Source organism: Quercus suber, unplaced genomic scaffold (assembly GCF_002906115.3).
Source record: "Quercus suber isolate HL8 unplaced genomic scaffold, Cork oak 2.0 scaffold_142, whole genome shotgun sequence".
Lineage (NCBI taxonomy): Eukaryota > Viridiplantae > Streptophyta > Magnoliopsida > Fagales > Fagaceae > Quercus > Quercus suber.
Window position 1 is genome coordinate 408,558 of NW_027069603.1, and position 22,923 is coordinate 431,480.

At 35.0% G+C, this 22,923-nt stretch overlaps 1 long non-coding RNA gene across 1 annotated transcript; it reads left to right on the plus strand.

Moving 5' to 3' along the window:
* The first annotated feature begins 18,749 nt into the window (after positions 1 to 18,749).
* Positions 18,750 to 21,525, plus strand: LOC136068922 (uncharacterized). Its single transcript, XR_010630221.1, has 2 exons — positions 18,750 to 18,926; positions 21,125 to 21,525. It is a non-coding gene; the product is annotated as an uncharacterized LOC136068922 (long non-coding RNA).
* Positions 21,526 to 22,923: the final 1,398 nt, after the last annotated feature.

Below are 22,923 nucleotides of genomic sequence, written 5' to 3' on the forward strand. Positions count from 1 at the left end.
AAGAAGACGCATCCAGCCTTAAAAAGAATTACGCAATACTTCTTGAGAAATCAGGAGAGTATACAAAGGTGGCAAAGGCAGCCATAAAGAAAATGAAGAGAGCTGAGGAAGATTTCAAAAGCCTGTTGGTTAGATATAAGGAGGTAAAGTGTGAGATTGAAGCACTTAATGGTGAGCTATTAGAAGCGTGGTTTCTCGAGCAAGAGGTAGTACAAGCTCATGCCAAGGTAGATAGGGTCTCCTCCAGGAAGCTAGATGATGTTATTTCATCTCAAAGACATGCCTCAGACAAGTCCGGGTTGGGATATACCGGAGGGAGTAGCTCATCAACCAAAGTCACCAAGGAAGTAAAGTTTGTGAAAAACAAAGAGACGGTTGTTGATAAGTCTACTCCAGAGATAGTTGAGGCTAAAAAGAAAATGAATGTGGCTAATCAACGGATGTTTAACAAGTCCCGAAACCAATCTGAAGTCAGATTTGGAGCAAGAGGAAGATCTCTCCCAAGACAGCAGCAGGGTCCTAGAACAAACTATATTTGTCACTATTGCGGATTGCAAGGACACACTAGACCAAACTGTCAAAAGCTAAGAGCAGACAACAATGCGAGTGTACCTTGGTCCCGAGGAAGAAGAAATGACTTGAGGGCCTGGGGTGGTGAGCAATCAAGAAGTCAAACCGGGATTCCGGAATGACGGACGTGATGAAAATGATTGGCGCCTTCACCACTTGCTTGGAGAGCTTCAACAGAAGGTTTGAAAGTCATAACTCCAGCACTCGATCCGTCAAGGATATCACCCCAAATGCACGTGACGTGTGGGTGACAAAGGATACTCATGCATAAGCATTATAACATGTCCATGCATCAATTCTTCCTATGCTTTGTGGATATGATTAGTTATTTGCGCTGTGTTTTTGAGTATTGGTTTGATTTGTGGTTTGATTGTGTTCAAAATTTTTTCTTCCTATTTTTGTTCATTCTTCTACTGCTTTTGTGTCAAAAATCCAAAAACTCATAAAAATTGAAAATCCAAATAGTTTGATCACTTTGTTGAGTTTTGTCTCAAAACAAGTTTAGCCTTGTACATTTGTACCAATGGCTTTGTGCATTTAACGAGCTTAGCTTGTCTCTCATGCACTCATATCATTATGGAAGAAATTCTGAAATCTATGTGATTATTGTAAATAGATCTTCAACCTTGTCATGAACGATTAGTGAATGGTTTTGTTGATCTTGAGACATGCATAGATTCATGCCTATATATCTTCCCACTCTTTATTTTTATGCTTTTAAAGAGCTCTCTAAATGTAAATCTCAAAATGAAAAGAGATAAGAGCTGCAAAAGCCTGTCGCACATACTAGTATTTGACTAGGAAAAAGGGAAAGCGACTAAAATAAAATGTATGAAAGATGCCCAAAAAGCCAAAGGCTAACTCATTAATTGAAATATCAAAAATTTCAGGCATCTATCTCTCAATGAGAGTTTCTTTGCTCAAAATTGGCAAATGATATGTTGTATATGGAGCCAAATGAAAAGCTTCAAAGAGTTATTATCAAGTTCTTGTGGGAGGTCATATATGCATGCTTCTATAATTGAGATAGGTCACATGATCTAGTGCTAATTGTGTATGCCTTGATTGAATTGATCATTGAAGCTTCACATTGGACTAAGGACCATCTCATTTTTGATATCCACACACAACACACAAGTCTATGTTCAACGAATGTCATATTCATTTGTGTGATTGTACTTGATTAAATGTGTTTTCACATGCTCAATCTTTGTTGGTCAAACACAAAAATATTTTTGAGTGTTTTGTTTTGTTTTTGGAAAGTACTTTGCTTTTACAAAAATGTGAAATTTTCTCAAAAACAGTGTTGCCCTGTTTTGGCGACTAAGTCGCGAGTTAGCATAGTCGCAAGCCCCAGTCGCGAGCTCAATCAGAGATTTTCGCGACTTACTGGCAAGTCAGTACTCTAGTCGCGAAAATGACTTAGAAAATTTTTGAAAAATTTGAGTTTTGCTCTTTTCACGGCTCATTTTGGCGGCTTGTTCGCGGGTGGAATGTACAATCGCAAGGGTTACTCAGAGATTTTCGCGGCTCAGCTCGCGACTCCTTCGCGACTAAACCTTCCAGTCGCGAAAAACACTTAGAAGATTTTTCCAGAATCTTACCTTCACAGTGTTTCGCGGCTTGATCTGGCGACTTACTAGCGACTTGGTTAAGTCGTGAAAAACGCGTGTTTTGAGTTTTTGAAGACAGTTTTAAAATTGATTTTCAGTTTTCCCTCGATTTTCAGTGACTGTTCATTATCTTCTTCAATCTCTCTCTCAAACAGTTCGTTTCTAACTGAAAAATCTCTCATCTCTGCATCATTTCTGCATAAATCTCCAAGACTAAGGTATGGGTTTTCTTTCCCTCATTTCATTCTTACTATGTTTTCCATTACCTTCTTGTGTTGAACTTTGCACATGTGCTATGCGATTTTTTTTGTTCATATATAGGTTTCCATTAAATGGTGATTTTGTCTGTTTGAGGTTATTTTCCTTTGTTGCTGAGTTTATTTTGTATCTTGTTTGTAATCCTGCATGTTTGTCTCTAGTCTGAGCATTGTTCATTTGATAGAGTTTCTCATTCTCTTTAAACATATGGGTTTGAGATCTATGTGGTACTCTCTGTATGTGGCCGTGGGTCATTTGTCTATGGTTCTGTGGTATTTATAGTTTTTGTGCTTGAGTGTGGAGTGTGTTTCATTTTAACCATCTGGTATCTTGTTGTTGATTTGATTCTTGTGTTTGTGATTAAAGTGAAATTTTTCTCACATTCTTAACTGAATCTAATCAAGCTGTTGTTGATTCCTTGTGGTATTGCATTTGGTACTTTTCTGTGTGTTTGCTATCTTACAGATGTCTAGACAATCCTCGAAAGGAAAAGAGGTGATGACAGAAGAAGGAACTGTGCCTGCTGCAAAAAGAACACGGTCCTTCTCACAGCCATCCACTGAACTCAATAATGAATTATTCAGATCTCCTCAGCACCAAGATGCCTACTTCAACATTTTTGACTGGGGAACTCCTATAATGGAACGGGAGGTCAGATTTGACACTTTGGACACAACTTTTGTCCCTCGGATCTTCGAGACAAAAGATTGGGCAGCTCTATTCGGAAATTTTGTTGATCCGATGATTGAACTTGTGAAGGAATGTCTCACCAACACAATTGATCTTGAGACTGAACTACATTGTCTGGTAAGAGGAACGGAGTTCATCATTAATCCAGACACCATAGCTGAACTTCTCAAAATCACACGTCCTACGGATGCTGACCTTACTCCGTATGATGATCGTACTCCAGAGATTCAGGACATTCTTCAAATTCTTGGTCCTGACCATAACATTTCCAGCACAGGCACATTAATTAGTACTTCCAAGTTTTCACCTGAATTGACTACATTGAAGCTAATTATGTTTTCAAACCTCTATCCGTTGACCAACACGGTGTATATAAATCTTGGAAGGACTCAATTTCTATGTGATCTCATCACTGGCACCACCATTGACATCTGTGCCCATATTTATTACATCATAAGAAAGACAGCAACCAGAACAGTAGCATAAGTGTGCCTTCCATTCTGTAGTCTTATTATGAACTTCGTTTTACGTGAAGGTGTTACTCCTCCCTCGATTAGGAACGTAATTGCTCATCCTCGACCAATCTCTTTGTTCACTCTACAGGCCAGCAAGAGTTACTCATCCAAAGCCCCAAAGAGTGCACATCCATTTTCTCCTACTTCCTCTACTTTTGAGCAATCGAGCACTACTCAACCACAGTCTGCCCCTCAGCCTGACAAGTTACAAAAGCTCTTTGATAATCTTCACAATTGTCTTACGAAAATGGAAAAGACCCTCAGAGATGGCCAAAAAGAGCAGTCGGAGAGATTGGTTGCCATGCAGAACCAGATTGATGTGGTAGCAGCTCAAGTTGATGGTATTTTCACAAAACTGAAACAGTGACCCTTTGGCCATTCCGGTCAAAAATGGGGAGAATCTTTGGGGGCTGCTCTTGAGGGGGAGATTTCTTCATCGTTTTTTTAGTTTTTTTTTGTATATAAAACCTTGATAACTCAAAATACTGTGGTGGTAATTGTTTCATTCAGCACTTATATAGTATGATGTTATCCAGCTTTAAGCATTGTTTGTTTGTGGTTTGTACCCATTGATGCTTTTGTAAGCTTTGAGGGTTGTTACTTGTTCTTATGCACTGGTTTGTAGGCTTGTATGGTTTGTGCCATGTATTTGCAAAAACTTTGCATATGCAGCCTTTGTGCTTTCTGTTTTGGTACTTGTTAATGTTTTGCATTACCTTAAGTACAACACTCTTGTGCCCTTGTAGGATTGTTCCTAGATGTATATTTGGTTTTATGCATTGGTTGAGTGTTGGACTTGCAAATGATTCTCTTAAATTGAGTTTATCATTTTTACATATCCGGATGTTCATTCCTTATGTGAATGAACATTGTAATCACTTTTGCTTAAGTGACTACTGGTGTTGATCTTTCCATGAATTATTGCTTTTATGCTTATGTTCATTTTTACTTGATCATGCTTATTTTGCTCCATATGCATATTAAGTTTTTCTACATACAATGATATTGCTATGTTATTGTGTTTCAAGAGTTACTTATTCATATGTTCAAGAGTTTTACAGAATCTAGAGTTAGGTGTGAGTGAGTTTTCCAACTGTTCCCAACTCACGTTTAAGTCTAGAGTCTGTTGTAGGGATTTGTCACAGAATAGCCAAAGGGGGAGATTGTAAGGTTGAATTTAATCAACCATTTAATTGGCTTTATTCCGTGATCAATTTGCTTGTAATTTAGCACTTAGCAACCCTGTAATTAGGTGGGAAAATTGTAAGGGTAGTGTGTGAGAAGATGTGAAGAAAAGCTCAAGAGTGTACAAGAAAAACAGAGTCTCGCGGCTAGGGCTCGCGGGTGGATCGCGACTGGCAAGCCGCGAAAGGCAGGCACGTGAGAGGCACACTGGGAAGCTGAAGGGTCGCATCAGCTGTCACGCTACAGGACAAAAGTTCCAGTCTGGCCAGGCCGTTACGTCGCGACTTGAATTCGCGACTTGGTCAAGCCGCGAGATCAAGTCGCCGACTTGCCCTGTTTGGCAAAAACTGACGTTTTGCATTCCCTTCTCACCCTACTATATATACACCCTTATACCCATCATATTGTGAGAGCTTCCAGAGAGAATTTTGTGAGAGAAAACCCTAGAGAAAACCAAGATTGAGTCATCCCCAATCTTCATCTAAAGAGACTCTACAAATTCCTCTACTCTCTTCCTCTCTATTGTCATACCCTTGAGAGATCATTTACCAAACCCTTATCTCACCACACTCACGTCTGTGAGAAGGTCCATTTGGTGCTTTGGGAAGCAGTTTGGAAAGGAACCAATATACATTAGTTGATGCTATGGTCAAGTAGCGGAATCCGGCAAGCTAAAGAAGAAATAGGTTCGGCGTAACCTCATTAGAGTAAGAAGCTTGGAGGGCTTAGGTACTTGGGTAGATTAGGCTTGGAGGGTCTTCTGCTGTTCATGTATCCCAACTACATTCTTTAGTGGATTATTTGACCGCTTGGAGGGCGGCGAAGAGGTTTTACGCCGAGGACTTCAGTTTCCTCTTCAATAACACATCGTGTGTTGTCCGTGTGTTTGCATCTTCCTTTCCTTTATTTTTGCCTTATATTTACTGTTGTGGATGTGTTTATATTTGGCTTAGATTGTTTATCAATTCTGTTATGAGCTTGTTATCATGTTCCGCACATTAATTGTTTGATATAAAGCTTGAATTGGTAATTTTATTATTTGGGGTCTAAACGTTCAAGGGTGTTTCATACCCATTTTGAACTTTCAGAATCAAAGGATATCATAGAATGAAATTTACCATTCCTCTCATTTATGTTTGTTTTATCATATTCCTAAAATATACTACTTCTGTATGTAGAAATGCCCGGCCATCACATAGCAGTTTCACGTGGTTCAACCACGTCACAGCCAGTAACACATCTCTTTCTGTAAACTAGCAAGGGCTACATTGCTCAAGCTCTTATCCTACATTCAAGTGGACCAACATCTTCTTCTCCTAGACGCTAGACCTATGTTCAAGGGAATAAGTTGCTTGGGCACCCTCTCTAGTCTCCTTTCTTCAGTCTATTCTCAGCAACTCTCCTTTCTACCTTTCTCATGCTTTAAGAGGAGAAATTTATTAACGTTTACATGTTTGACAGATTTTTTCACAATGCATTATTTTATTGCTCACTGACATAGCCATAAGATCAAGACACTCACAGAATACTAGCAATTTTGCAGGTTTACTGATTTTTTTTTTTTTCAATAAGTAGTAATTTTGCAAGTTTACCGACAAAAGGATCAAAAAGTACAAGTTGAGACTAACTGGTACACAAGGAGGCCTAACCAAGAATGAGAACTACAAGAGGTGGATATGCATTACAAATGATATTGAATGCAGAATACAGGAATAAGCACCACTCATGCATTCAGAGGTCTCTAAGTCAATTACCCATGGTAAGGACATGTAAATGGTTACGCAAACATTAGTAACAAGAATAGCATCAATAACCATAAGTAGATCAACAGTCTTTTTAAAACATGTTTCTTTTAGACTCCATAGTAGTATAAACCATAGCGTCTTTGTTTAGGACAGTACTAAAAGAAACACATCATTTAAGCACCTAAACTTGTTGATCCACATGCCTTGACAATAAACATGTGCTTGAGCATGTGAACACAGTATGTTTGTTTAGCAAGATCACATAAACTGAAACCAATTCCCTCTCAATAAATTAGCCTCTGGTCATCAATATTAAGGTTAAATGTAGCACACAAACCACCAAAGACCATGTAGCTTGAACAAGGGAATTAAGAACATGATCTTGGAATGGTAATATGTTCACAACATGATCTCGAGTATGTATGGTTGTTCATTTTAAGTTTTATGCCAATTGGAGACTTTTAAGTAAGTTAAATTAAGTTCACAAGCAGACTGATTTACATTAACTTGAATCTGTAAGAGTAATGAAATACTAAGAAATTAGAGACTTAAAGCTTGGTTTTGGATTATTATATTAGATTTTCATTTGATGTCACTATCCACTGATATGTGTTTTAATACTAGAGCAAATTTATTATGGCTTGATTCAATGGTTTATACCTAAAAGAAACACATGTAATTCAGTATCCCAACAAGTATATATATATATATATATATATCCAATTTCTCCATTCTTAGTAACAATTTACCATAACTGACCAATCAAACTTAGATCAAAGTAAATTTTGATCAACAAAGCATTAAAATTAAATTCTCAACAAATATAAACAAACCCAGAAACATAATCCGATTCCACAGCAAATATAAACAAACCTAGAAACATAATCCGATCTCAAAAAACAATAAAGTTTCGATCTTTTTTAACAGTTCTATTAGAAATTCAAAACAGAAACCAAAATAGAAAAAAACGAATTGAAACCAAAGTTTCTTTGATTTTTCCCACTGTTTCTTAGCAACCAAACAATGAAACACACTTTGAAGCGACTCACCTTTTTTTTTTTAGTTTTGAGAGACCACATAGATTGAAGGCTCTGTGAGTGAGAGTGGAGACTTTATCAAAGCTCTGTACACCTCGCTGTGGCTTTATCAAATCTTTCGGCGAAGGTGATGAATGTGAAATAGACTGAGTGAGAGAAGAGGGTGAGTGAGAGTGGAGATGGCGAGTGAGAGAGGCACTGAAGTGTGAGAGTGAGAGGGTGAGAGAGAGCATGAGACTAGTTTGTGTGAGAGAGAGGGTGAGTGAGAGTGGAGAGTGAGAGGTGTTAAATTTGAAAAAACCCCTATTTGAAAGAGACTCGGTTTCCCGGTCTTCCATGTGGTTCAACCGCGTCACAGCCAGATCGCCACGTGGAAAATCGAGTCTCTAAGACTCGATTTCCAGGTACACTCAGGCCATGTCAGATTTGATCAAAACATGAAAACCGAGCCTCAAAAACTCGATTTATAGGCCCAAAATTGAGTCTTTGAGATTCAAGATGTTAGTAAATAATATAGTTTGAGAACCGGGCCTACTAACTAAATAGTTGGGAAATCATGGTTAAATTCCAATTTGGTCCTCCCTCCATGGCCGAACCATTGAAGGTCCTATATCCTTACCGCCACTTCAAATCAGCTCCTCAATAACTTGAATCTAACAAGTGCGATCTTCCATGAATTTTGGGTACCTTAAAATATGGTTTTACGGTGAGTTTCCAAAGACCCACTTCCTTGATTATTTCATTTATGGCTCAATGCTTTGTGTGGAGTTGATTCTATGGTTGAGGATAACTCTTTGGTAGTGGTACTATGATTTTTAGGGGTTTTGAGATGTGGGTTTGTGATAGTTGGTATTATGGTAACCAACAATGGAGGTTTTAGGAACCTTGGTCTATTTGAGGGAGGAGGAGCTAAATTTTGAGTGTTTTATGATGATTTTTTCTGTTTTGAGTTGTGTTGTGGGAATATGATTTTGGATATGTGAAAAGTTGATGAAAATAATAACTATTATTTGCTTTAGTGGTGTGGGAATGTGCTTATTGCATGTCATGTGTTTGATAAATAACCTCTATGAGTTGTGAGGATCAAAATCTTGACTTGTGGTTGTCATAATTGTTTACATTATTATTCCATGGTATGTATAATATTTAACTAATGTTTATTATGGATTCTTCTTTGATTTGCTGATCAAAATAAATTCATGTGACATGCTACTCGATTTAACAATGAAGTGTTTTGGTCATGGATTTTTGTGTGCTTGTTTGATTTCCTACGGGAATAGGTCCTTACCAATGGATAACGAAACTATGCTTTAGGCCGCTTGGTTCAGTTTTTAGAGGATCTTTCTAATTAATTGGAGATAATTGTGATGATGTACTTCGTGCTAGGCCTTATTTTTAATAGGCTTGATGCTTGTGTTTCTAGGTTTCAAGGTACTTGGTAATGGGCCTAGTAAATTGATCGATTGATTGTATGGTACTTGGTTGAGGTAAAATTGGATTGGACTTTCGAGGTTAGTGGCTTCTTAATGTGATTTTTGAAAACGAATCATTATTGCATTCAATTGTTTTATGGTTAAAACCATTTTGGAATATTATTCATGGTTTTCCTAAAATTTACTATTTGTACTATTATTGTTCATCATTTAGTGAAAACGCATGAGGCATTGTAAGTGCATCATATTTCTTATTGCATACGGGGAAATGCATGATTTGTTAGCATGTAAAAGACTAGCATCTTTGATTAAATTCTTGAGAATGTATTTTATAGATTTATTGCATTATTTGCAAAATTTAAAGATGCTTTGATAATTGGGAAAGTTGATGCAAAACATTTTTGACAAGAAATGGTTTTAAGGACTTTGAGATTATTGCGGATATTTGGTTATTGAAATATCTTATAAAACTACTTGGAAGCAAACTATATATTTTGAATACATTTAACTTGTGAGCTTTTGGTGTGGGTTTTTCCTTGTGCTATGATGTTGGTGATTACCTCGTCTTTGTGACATGTGATTACGTCGTTTTTCTGACAACGAGTCAGGTTGGAGGCTCCCACTTTGCATGACACAAGTAAATCCTTGAGTGTGTGGACGAGGCTGCTGCCCATAAAGCCAAAAGAGCACATGCAAAAGGGGTAATATGTGATGCGTCATTCCCTGCTGCCTATAGGGGGAAGAGGTAAATCCTTGAGTGTGTGGGTGAGGCTGGGTAGGGCCAAGAGACCACATGCAAAAGAGGTATTACATGGCGTGTTATCCCTTGCTGCCTATGGGGGGGATAGGTAAATCTTTGAGAGTGTGGGTGAGGCTAGGTAGGGCCAATAGACCACATGCCAAAAGAGGTATATATCATGCTAGTGGTTTGTGGGTTTTGACTTGTCTCTATGGCGGTATAATGTCTTTGTGACATTTCCATCTTTGTAGTGGCTTGTCATGTGGCTTGGATTGGCTTTTCAGGTTTTTGGGAAAAAAAAAAAAAAAGTTGTTATGCTCACAGTATATATATTATGTAGTTTCATATAGTTTCATGGTGATCATTTTTGAGAGCCTTGGGTGACATCATTTAATCATTCTTGTCATATTATTATTGAAAATGATCTTGTAGTATTCAATTAGAAATTTCTCAAACTAAGACATGTTTTGTAAACTATTCATCATCATGAAATTTGCATTTCCTCCACCCCATTAATTATGCTACTTACTGGGCTTTAGCTTATCCCACTTTCTAAAAGTTTTACAAATAAATTAGTTATGCATCGGACACAAAGCTTAGTTTATTGGTGGTAATTTGAGTACTATGCTAATTGGGAGACTAGTGTTATAAATGGTTGGTGACTCAATCTTGTTAATTTTGAAGAGGCCATAGTTTAATTGGAGGTTAAACTCTTGGAGTCGTAAGCCTTATGTGTGCCAATCCTAGAATTGCTGGTGGAGTTTCTAGGGAGGTTTGTGATCTTGTGTTGATTCAATTGGAGTTTCAAAATAAAATAATAGATTTGGAAAGCAAATGATTTGTAGATGTATAGTTGTAATTATGTTATAGAGCTCTGACTTATATTGTGAAGAGATCAATATATTTATTTACTTTATCAAACGGAAAGGAAAAAAAAAAAAATCTCTTATAGTCTCTCTTGAAGGCTTGGTTTTTCATGCTTTGGATCCTTTTGAGTTTGGGGCGTGACATATTTGTTTAAAAATTTTTATAGTTTATTTTTAATACAATTATACTTAAAAAAAATAAAAATAAAATACAATACAAGGTTGGTGAAAAAATACCCGTCACATAATAAATGGTCCTTTGCATAGTAAAATTAATAGAAACATTTTTCAAATGACCACGAGGGTCATACAAGGCTCAAGAAGTATTAGTGTACTACCTTGCTACACCTTTATCGTTTATTAGTTGGAAAAATCTAGAACCACAAATTTTTTCATAACTTTTTACTACAATTGTAATGTGGTAGAATGTGATTGGTGAAGAAAAAATGATGGGTTCATGTGACAGTGATGGTTAACCACTCACAGTCTGCAATATTAAAGTTACGACATAAAAGTTGTGGAATAATTTGTGATCCTATAATATGAAGATTATGCTTTAATTGAAAGTTCTAAAGAATATTCCATCATGTGAAAAAAAAAATCCATCATATTTTTAGATTTTGATTTGTGAGAGACCGCTCCCCCGGCCCATTTTTAATGAATGTTGGGCCAAACCCACATGAATGGGTGGAGTCGTGTTATTGCCCCTCAAAATGGAGGTTCGACTAGTTATATTTTCCCCTTTAGATTAAGGGTTTTACAATGGAGTCGCCACTTATTTAATTATTGGAAAAATAAGAAAACCATAATTAAAAAATTCCTCATTTTATTAATTTGAAATTGAATTTACATTGAACATAGACTTTATTTCCTAGTTACAATCTAGAAATTGAAAATTACAAGGATAAGCATTTGATCTACTAACCCTTGATCTAAGTTCGGAGGCTATGTTACAAGGTGGGAAGGTGTTAGGCACCCACCTTGCCCGGTGAAACCGGTCTTCTAAACTATGGTGGCCAACAATCATGTCACATCATCCAATATGTTATCAATCAATTTGCATGTAGAATTTGAAGTGTGTGCATGTGATAAACCCTAATTCAATTTATTAGGCATTGCATTTGGATTGAGAAATAAATTCTAGTGAATGTGTGTGTATGGTGAGATCCTAGATTCAAGGACTTGAAAGAATTATTAAACAAACATCTTTTTCATATTTTTGATGTGGATTTAAGATTAAAACTAGTGATATGCATGAACATGTGATGAACAACCAAGAACATGTAAAGAACATATAAGAACAATTAAGAACATTCAAACATATTCGAGGGAATTTAAATAGTTACTATCATGCTTTAATCTTAAACCCTCATCATGGCAACACAATAAACAAGTTAAGGAAAGAGATTATACCTTCATGCAAGATCCATACAGTGAAGGAGAAGACTCTTGGTGGAGGTCCTAAGATGGAGGAAAAGAAGAGTTAGGAGAGGAAGAGTGAGTCTCACTCAATACCTTGAGTCTCAGGAAGACCAAGATATGACAAGACTACTCAACTTTACTAGAACTCAAGAGAGGAGAAGAGAGGGGGTTTTGGTGTCTTGGAATGAAGGAGGGGGAGGGTTTATATAGTAGTAGTGGAGGGAATATGAATGGAATGCCATTTAATGAGGGTTGACAAGAATTATGAACCTAGACCTCATTTTAGCCTTGGGAAAAATCTGGTGCATTAAATGGAGAGATTGGTGGGAGTGGGGAGCAAGCCAAAATTCGGTTTTCCCGTAGCTGTTGTAACAGCTTGTAGAGCCAACTTTGAAAAATCATATCTGACCCAATTCTGATCGAAATTGTCTCATTCTTGTACTCAAATTGAAGCCCCGGATGTCTAGTTTCTGGGAAAATTAACCTCATTCACAGATTCAAAATATTCTGAGAGATATTGATGAAATGGTGAGCAGAGGTCGTTTGTTAGAAAATGGTTTCAGCACAATTAACATTAATAGGTCCCAAATTAGCTCCCAATTTATATTAAATGGCTCCAATCACTCCCATTTCAGAATTAATTGGTTCCAAATTCACTCTAATTAAAAGATAATTACACAAATTACTCATTGAATAATTAATGTTTAACTATCTAATTAATTAGGTGTATGTAACCTCACCATAAAATGTAGTCCTAACCAATCAAATTATGACACATCATTGATCTCAAATTGATCACTCCTATAACCAATTGAAATCAATTGTTCATAATCATATATAGTCGGACTCAATTTGTGATAGTACATCTTAGCCATTAAAACTTGATTTGATGATAACTTTCAATCTAGTGGTCCGATTAGGGCTTATGATCAGTCGATTTGATCGTTACAACATCAAGATCATTTTGGTGAAATGAATCCAAGGATCTAATGGCTAGAATCAAGATGCATATTTCCAAGGTAAAATTACCCTTTTACCCTCCATGAGTGGTTAAATACGGGTTGCAAAATGGGGTGTCAATAATAGATGCCTTTCTTTTAGCTATACTTGCTCCACAAGTGTAGTTGAAAGCCTAAAGAGACGAACCATTTTGTATGTTAATAAACTTTAAGTCCACATATGCACACAACACAAACATGCAAACATGCAAGTAAACAAGAAAACATGAAGCGTGGGTGCAAAATCCAATCGTTGGATTCTGCAAGTCCCTATTCTCCTAGGTTCGTTATCCTAACCCTTGGGTAAAGGGGAAAACAACAAAAGCCTATCATTGTATGTTGGAAGCAAGTTCTATCATGTTAATCTAATTCTTTTTATTGGGCCTATTAACCATCTTTGAAACTTTGTTCTTCCACCTTATCATATACTCAGAAAATGTCTCATTGAACCATTGCTTAGTAGTCTCAAAGTCGCATCAATCATGGTGTTGAAGATGAATTGGTCCACAAAAAAAAAAATCCACTAGCTTATTCCACACCTTAGTCTTGCTTGGATCCAAGTTGTAGTACCATCTCGAGGCATTTCCCGTGAGAGACATGGGGAAGGCACACAAAGCTTGCTTCTTATCCAATCCCTTCATCCCAGTCAAGCTCAAATATTGTCGAATATATTGCCTTGGATCACCACTTCTATCAAACATTTCAACATCAAAAATCTTGAATTTGGGAGGCAATTGCGCCAATATGGTTGAGCCCTATCCACCCATAGTATACAAGAAGCCATCCATCCTTTGGGCCTTGCGAAAGGCTTGTTGCAGCTTTTCCATTTTTTCCTTCATCATGGCGGTCTAAACAGCCATCTTGTCTATCTTCCCATTCTTGTCACAGTTAACTTCATCTTCCTCACCTTCCTTATCCTATTGGGGTTTCTCCATCTTCCTTCTTCCAAACAACCTAGGCGATTTCCCAATTATGCTAGCATTTCTCCTTCCAAAATTTGGGTAATCTTCTCAATTGCCTCATTAGTAGTTCCATCCATATTTTCTAGTACAATAGTGTCAAATTCCTTTAGGTGACTAGGGGTAGGTGATCGAAACCAAGTGAACTTAGGAAGTTTTTTGAGTAGGGAGTGTTATTGTGCCTGAAATAAAATTGGATCAAACAAATATGTTTCTCCCAATGTCTTTTAAAGTTTTGGACCCAACATCTTAATCAACTTTTCTTGCTTACATCAAAATGTGGACTACATGTACGCCTTATTCCTATTCTAAGTTTTGTATCAATATATTATCTTAGACTTATAAATAAAATAAGCTACATCAATCTTTCAAAATTCATGTTTTCCCTATGCTTAAAGCCCAATTACATCATTCACTCATCTCACTCTCTCATCTTTCCTCATTTGAATCCAAGCCCAACATTCCTTTTTTCTTTTCTTTTGTTTTTTTTTTTTCCTTTTTTTTTTTTTTCCTTTGGGGCTTTGGATCCAATTACAAGTCACTCATTTCACCCTCTCATCCTCATTTAGGCTCAAGCATAGGTTGTTCATGAATTTTGCAAGGTTAGTCCACATCTTGTACTCTATTAGACCTTATGAAAATGGTCTCATCAAAGAATTCAAACACAAAAATCAATGCCCCATTTATAATGCAAGCCCAACATATTTTGGAAAATTTCTTTTCTCATGAAAAACTTATTTGAACTTATATTTGAAATGAACCATGATATTTAGAAGTCCACATCTTTTCTTTTTTTTTCTTTTTTCTTTTTGTTTTTGAAAAAAAAAAATGACAAAGTTTTATCTCAACACTTCAAAGTTTTTTATTTGTCCCATTACAAAGCCCATCTTAAATGTTCACTCTCTCCCCTCATGAGGGCTCGCTCCTAGTTTCAAAAGTTTAATCCACTTTTATCTTTCATTCTCAAATGGCCCTTGAGCTTAGTTTGAGTCAATTAGTTCAAAAAGATTTCATCTTTTAATCCTTATTGGGCTTTTAGTGAGCCAACCCATGTCTTTGGGTTTTAGGATTTCAAAATTTTCCCTAAATATGGATGGGTCCAACATCTTTTCAATAAAGTCTATAACATGCTCTTGATCTTGGGTTCTCATACTTTTGAAAAAGATTTTTGAATTTTGATCCAAAATCTAGGGTATGTTATGACTTTATGGCCCAATGCCTTCCTCCAAAGTTTTAGGTTCTAAGAAATTAGGAACTAATGTATTAGAAATTTAATGTTTAATGTTAGCAAACCATAATCAAAATGTTTAGTCTAGATTTAGGCTGCTCAAAGTGTGTTTATGTGTAAAGCTGGAATAAAGTATACTGCAAGATTTATTGTGTAAATCTGTAAAACTCGATCAACTGAAAATTAGACTTGATTAATCGAAGTTCGTGCAAATTGTTTTTTTACAGAATTTTTCCAACTCAGCCCAAGCCCATATGACGTGTAAGGTTTTATAATTTGCCTTAAGTATAAAAGGGAAAACTCTAGCCACGTTTTTATGTTGTTGTTGTTTATGTTGTGTGTATGAATCTCTTGTGAGATCTAGAGGTGTTTGCCTTCATACATACTTAGGGTTATCAAGATTGAGATTGATGTCGAGAGCTTGGTGATCGCTTCAATTGCTACATAAAAAGTTTAAAGAAAACAAAAGTAGGAGTACTTGTGGTTGCTATGAATCCAAGAAAGAAGTAGTCCATGGACTCGGAGCTGTCACGTGGTCGTGGTAGTAAGTTTTCTACTCAAGGTAGCAATAGGATATCAGTGGTTTAAGTCGCAATTGTAAAACTTCAATTCTTTCATAGTGGATCCATTTTACCTTAAGGATAGCTAGGTTAAATCCTCCTCAGGTTTTTTACCGGTTTGGTTTTACTGAGTTATCGTATCGTTATGTTCTTTATCTTCCGCATTGTTTGCTTGATATGATTTACTCTTTTTAACCTAGATTTGAATAATTTACCTTAGTAATCTCTTGGCTAAATAACTAGGTCGAACAACTTGTGTTTTAAGGGGTCTAAAAATATACAAGTGGTATCAGAGTAGGTTAGCTCTAGCATTTAGATATTTTGATCTAAGAGTTGATCCTTGACCCTTGCTGTCATGGAAAACGGTCACTCTCCTATGATCCCACCTTACTTTGATGGGAACAACTACGTCTACTAGAAATTAAGAATGAAAGTATTCCTGAAATCTATTGATGAGAGAGTTTGGAATTCCATTGAATATGAATGAGAGAAGCCAACTACTCCTGTAAGCAAGTGACAAACTTCTCAGAAAGAAGCAGCCGCTTTTAATAGCAAAGCCATGAATGCTATTTTTAATGTTGTTTCTATGGAGGAATTCAAGAGAATCTCTAATGCTGAGGTTGCTCATACTGCATGGAATATTCTCCAAACTGTGCATGAAGGCACAAAGGCAGTTAAGATCAATAAACTGCAGCAATTAACAACTAGATTTAAAAGTATTAGAATGTCTAATGATGAAAGTTTTGATGAATTCTATGCTAAGCTTAATGATATTGTTAATTTTGCTTATAATTTGGGTGAAATATATGATCAACCTAAGATTGTTAGGAAGATACTTAGATCCTTGACTGAGGACTTTAGACCTAAAGTGACTGCCATTATTGAAAGCAAGGATATGGACTCCATCCATGTTGATGAACTTGTAGGATCTCTCCAATCCTATGAGTTAGACCTACCCAAGACAAACAAATCCAAATCAATGGCTCTTAAGTTAGTTGATGATATTGATGGGAATGGATTTGATGATGAACTCTCTGCTATAGAGATTACATATCTTGCCAAGAACTTTAGAAATTTTCTTAGGAACAACAATAGAAAGGAAAGAGGTAAAAACAATGCTGAACTTAGGAATTTTAGGAGGAATGAACCCACTAAAGTGAAAAATACTGATAAACCTAAAGAAAAAGTAGGTCAAACCTCTAATAATTCTATGGGTCAACAATGTTTTGGTTGTCAAGGGTATAGTTATATGAAATCAGAATGTCTTACATTCTTGAGATCAAAGGGTAAAGCTATAGCTGTAACCCTTAGTGATGATGAAATTTCTGATCATAAGTCAGGTAGTGATGAAGATGGAAACTTCATGACAGTGTTGTGGTTGATGAGAACCCCTTTAATGAGAAACTCTCTGAGAATGCTGATTTGCAAGAAGCCTATAATAAATTTTGTAAGGTTGTTGCAAAGGATGCTATGAATGTTGATTTAGGCTTATAGAAAATTGCTTCTCTAGAACTTGATAAGAAAAATTTTCTCTTGAAATTGTTTGATACTAATGAATTGCTTGATAAGGTGAAGACTGAGAACATGTTGTTGCTTGATAAAGTCAAGAAGGTGGAACTTAAATTATATGTTGCTAGAGAACAAACAAATAGGTCTGCTAGTTCCAAACTTGAACACATATTGAGATTTACAAGTCTCCCTTAGAAAAATTGATCTATGTTTTGAAGATAGCATCTCTGTGCCTAAGAATCGTTCCACAAACTTTGTTTCTTCTTTTGAGCCTTTCGTGAGTAAAATTGACAAACCAACTGAAGTTACTCCTCCTAGGAAGATTAGGGTTGATCTTAAAGAGTCTAAGCCTAAGAATCCTAACCCTCCTAAGGACAAGTTGCATGATAGACCTGTGTGGGTTTGTCATTTTTATGGAAAGACTGGACACATTCACCCAAACTGTTTCAAGTTGCAAGCTACTAAGCGAGCAAATAAGCCAAAAGTACCTGTGCCTTAAGCACAAGATCCCATGGTACTTATTCGTGAGTTGGTAAAGACTTTAAACCTTTATTCTAATCCTGGAGCTGCTCAGCATTGTAATATGAATAATAACTCCAATGCAAGAGTTGCATCTAAAAAGTTTTGGATGCAAAAGGCTCAATCTAATTGAGTCTTTCTGACATGGTCCTTGTGCTTCATTTCTCTATTCTTTATGACCATTCTTCTTTGTTCTTTTGTTTTCTTTGTTTTTAGGATGTGCATTGCATAACATGTTAGGATTAGTGCCCTTATGTGTATGACATTATGTATGACTTAATATTGTGTTTAATAAAGTTGTTTTATTATTATCTGAAATAATGGTAACATGAATATTCAAACATTATCATTGAGTCCATGAAATGCATAGTATGTGATTTATGTGAAAAGTCACAGAAGATATAAATCACAAGTTCTTTGTAAACTCAGAATTATAGTTTGTAGTCAGTGATGAAATTGGGCATTTCATCTGCGAAGACTATAACATATCAACCACGATGATTTGTCTTGATCATGGAAGTGGAGACTTCTGGTTGAGGTGTTAATATGTTTTAAGAGTTAAGACATATTGAACTGGACTGTTGTGAGATTTATTATTTTCCTAAGGACTGTCATTTGAATAATAAATCTCACTACTTGTATTTGTATGAACTCTTAATCCTGAGAGAATAATGGACCTGATCATGAGGTGTAGGTTGCTTTGATATATCAGGAGTGAGATCATATACTATATATAATAGCAGAAGCTTTAAGGAGGTGCTGACACGTAAGCAAAAAAGCCCCCTTTAAAAGCTGACACGTGTACAGTTTTACCTTTAAAAAATCGTACGGTGCGTTTGGAGGACACACTTTCATTAAACGTGTATCCATAAAAACACCAAGCCGCCTATTAAAAAAAAAAAAAAAAAGTAGACCCAAACGCTCTAACTTCTGTTTCTCCTCTTTCGGATACTCTCTCCTTTCGCTTCCTTTTGATTTTCTTAACACCGATATTTATGATACAAAGATAGAGAAGGAGGAAAAAATAAACCTTGCGATTCAGAGATGAGAAGGAGACAGACGTTGAGAGAACTACCACCGGTAAGTTTTTCTTTTTTTCATTCTTTCTTAGATCTAGGTATGGGTATGAAATATGAATTAGTTTTGAGAAATTTGGTTGGATTGATTTTAACTTAGGTATTTGGGTTACATTAGGTTTTGATTTGATTTTTTGAAATTTGGGGTTATATATGATTTAGGTTTGGAGGGGCAAAAACAGAGAAATAAGAGAGAACAAGAGTTTGTTATTCAGAAAGAGCAGAAACCTTTATCGGTAATTGTTTTTTTTTTTTAATATTGCTTTAAACGTTTGAGTTGATTTAGTATTAGGTTTGGGTATTTAATTGAATTTATTTTGATTCAATATCTGTCTTCCTTTTTTACTTTTTCCCCTTAAACTACACTCTTAGATACCATTTATAGGACAAAAAAACAGCGAGACATAGATTGAAGAAGTTTGATTTTTTTTTTTTAATTTGATTTTGATTGTCAATTTGTCAATTTGATTTTTTTTTTTCAATTAGTTTGTTCTGGGAATAGGAACAATTATATAGGAATGTTGATTGAAATCACTAGCAGACAAATAACTTACGGAGTATGATATAGTTTTGGTTGATTAGTAGTTTGGATTTGTTTTGATTAACGTTTTTGGAATCCATTTATATATATATATATATATATTAATATGGGCATGTTGTTCCTTTGGGAAAGGTTACCGTGTAAATTTTAAGGATTTCTCTGTTTTTCGGCATTGATAAAGATTACTGATATAGATGCTCTTATGCTATGAGCGCATCAACTTTTATATGTTTATCCAAGTCAATGATATGGACATGCAGCACCATGACAAAGATAAGATAATCATGGCCTTTTATGAATCAAGTTCTAATTCAATAAAAAACAATATATCACATGTATTAATCACAGCACACATGAATAAATCTAATACTTATGCAGAAAAAATTATTGCAAAATTTTTAATATGAAGAAAAGAACTTTTCTTTCATTCTAAAACACAATTAACACATTAGTGCTGTTTTGTTCTCAAAGCAAATTAACCTGTAAAATTATTATGATTTCATTAATTTTTTCCCACCTTTTCCCAGTAGCCAAATAGATTGTTAGAGTTCTCTCTCTCTTCTTTTTTTTTTTTTTTTTTTTTTTTTTTTTTTTTAAGGCTATGCTCTGTAGCAAATTTGGCTTATTTGTGTTTGTATAGTTTTACAATTAAGTCTGTCTCTAAGATTACATATAGTCTTAGTTTTGCGAAATTTGAGTTTCTATTAGTTATGATTCTATAACTACTAAATTTAAGTCCAAACCGAGTTTTATATATATGGTTTGTGGTCTCTAGCATTTTTTCCTACAAAACAAATACATGTATAGTTTTAAGTTTGACTAAACCATGTTTCAATAGATTTTCATACTATACGTATTTTTTTAATTTATAAATTGACATTTAATGTAATTTTTCTCTTTAGTTAAATATGGATGATAGAAAGGTTCTAGCAATTGTGAAGATGAGAGACATACTTTGGTTTATGGTGGTTGCTATTTCAACAATTACATGTTGGTGCATACACATGTATAGAAGGAAATCTATTTATGTGGGTGAGGTTGAACCAACATATATTGAAGACCGAATTATATAATGGATTGAATGGTGTGATTAGAATCCTATGAATAAGAAAAATCTTTGAAGAGGAACGAGACTAACTTATTACTAAAAATTTTATGATATTATGATTTTGTTTAGCTTTTTTGTAGAGTTATCTTAGAAGTTTTATCATATCATGTTTATATTATTATTAGATTATGATAGTAGTAGGTTTAAGCAATAAGTGAAAATTGTAGTACCATACTAATAGAAGTTCTTTATAATTCTTAGATTCTATACCTATAATTAAAGGATTTTACATATTTTTTCATAATAAATTTTTTCCCATGTTATATGCTTAATAATCAATGTTGTTTGATTCTCTAGAATTGGTTTTTTGCTTTGCTTTCTCTTTCATTGTATTTGATAGATAGTATACCTACAAAAAACATAAATGAGTGTCTTATCTTAAGTTCATTGTCTTCTCATACATAACCATCTATTGAATGGATAAAGTATGGAGAATATGTGTCTAAAATTAATGAGAAAATTTGTGGTTTATATGCATTTATGATTTTTATTTTTATTTTTTTATTTTTTATAGTTTCTTATCAAGCTTCTAAGATACATTTACTTTGTGCAGTATATAAATGTTGGGGCTGAACGAAATCTACAAAGGTCTATATTTATTCCTCACAAAAGGGACATGATAGGCGGAAAATAAAAAGGGGAAATGATATTTGACCGATTGGAATGGAGCAAGAACAAAAAGAACAACTGAGATATGAAATGAGCTGATGCTGAATTAGCATCTTCAAATGCACTTGGTTGGATTGTTTTAGATTTAGATATTTGAGTTAGATTTGGTTTTAATGGGTTTAAAATAAATTTTGTTTTGAGTATTTGTATTAGATTTGGGTTAAGTTAGTTTTTGGTATCTGCCTATGGTGTTTGTAATTAGATTTGTAAATGGAGATATGTGTTGGGTGTTAGTACGTGGAAAAGTGTATTTAAATATTATTAAAAAAATTCTTTTCTAATAAATGTAAATAAAAAGGTTCCCGCACATAGTGCGGGTTAAAAAGCTAGTTTATAATAATGGTCAAAACCTCAGTATGTTGGGCAGCCACATTTAGTGTTGATAAAACATGTATTCTCAAGATGGAATTCATAGTCTCTTAACGGAGATATAATGTATTTCCTTGAGATAAGTTTAATGAGTTTGTTATTCAGAGAGTTAGGCCTAACCACTTTAGTAAGACTAAAGTATATATTTATGGAATTGGATTTCATAAATATATAATGAATAACATTAAAGGATTAAATCGGGTACTCAAGGATTAAGATATAGTAATTTACAAAGTGACAGTCTACATTAATGACTTTGTATTACTACGAATATTTTATGAAGGGGTTGCATGTATAATAAATTCTTGGGATATAATTTATAGATAAATCCTAGAATGCAACTATATTTATATAGTGGTATTAAATATAGTTAATGGTAATTTTGGACTTGTCAAGAGTTGATAGCAAAGCCCAAAGCCCATTGGAGCTAGTGTCTTATTGGTCCCTTTTGGTCCCACTCCAAACCACACACTTAAGCCCAATTGGAAAGGCCCAAAAGGCCAACCCAATTAGGTAATTGGTTAGATACAAAGGGAAAACATACAGAATTTTTTATGTGAAAAACATCATTGAAAGGTGGTGTGTATGAGGGTGTAAGTGACTTTTTTTATTTTCCTTTTGTAACCAATAGAGAGTCCACGCTTCTTGGGCGTTAGTGGAATTGGAGTGAAGATTAAAAGTATTCCTAAGTGCTTCAATCTTCGGTTTTGAAATTCACCGCTTTAAGGTATGCTTTCTTGTTCTCAAATTCTTAATTTACTTAATGCATGTTATCAATTTCGAACGATGTAGATCCGTTAATTTTCCGCTGCGTACATGCTTATATCCATCAAATGGTATCAGAGCGGTCATCAATTTCAAATTGTACAACATGTTTTGTGAATTTTGGAATTAGAATTTATAGTTTCATGTTGTTTGAAGATTATGCGTTTAATTTTCTACATGGTTGATGAAACTATGATTTGATAAAAAAACTGATATTGATGTTATGATGTTATTTAAATTTAAATTTAAGTATGTTAAATTGATCTTTAACACTTTAGCATTAATGAATTTCAGTTTTGATATCATTCTCTAACCATCATGTTCATATGAAAGTTGTTTGTTCAAGAAAACACGAAGAAAGCTGCCTTAAAAAATTTCTGAAAATTTGAGTTTCACGATTTTCGATCGATCGAGTGAGACAGTGATCAGACTTTTTAAAAAGAATGATTTTCGATTACTAGTCGATTGATCGAATCTGTTTTTCGATCAATCGAGAGGCAATCGAGTATCAATCGAACAAGTCAGAAGGTCAAGTTCGAATTTTTTATT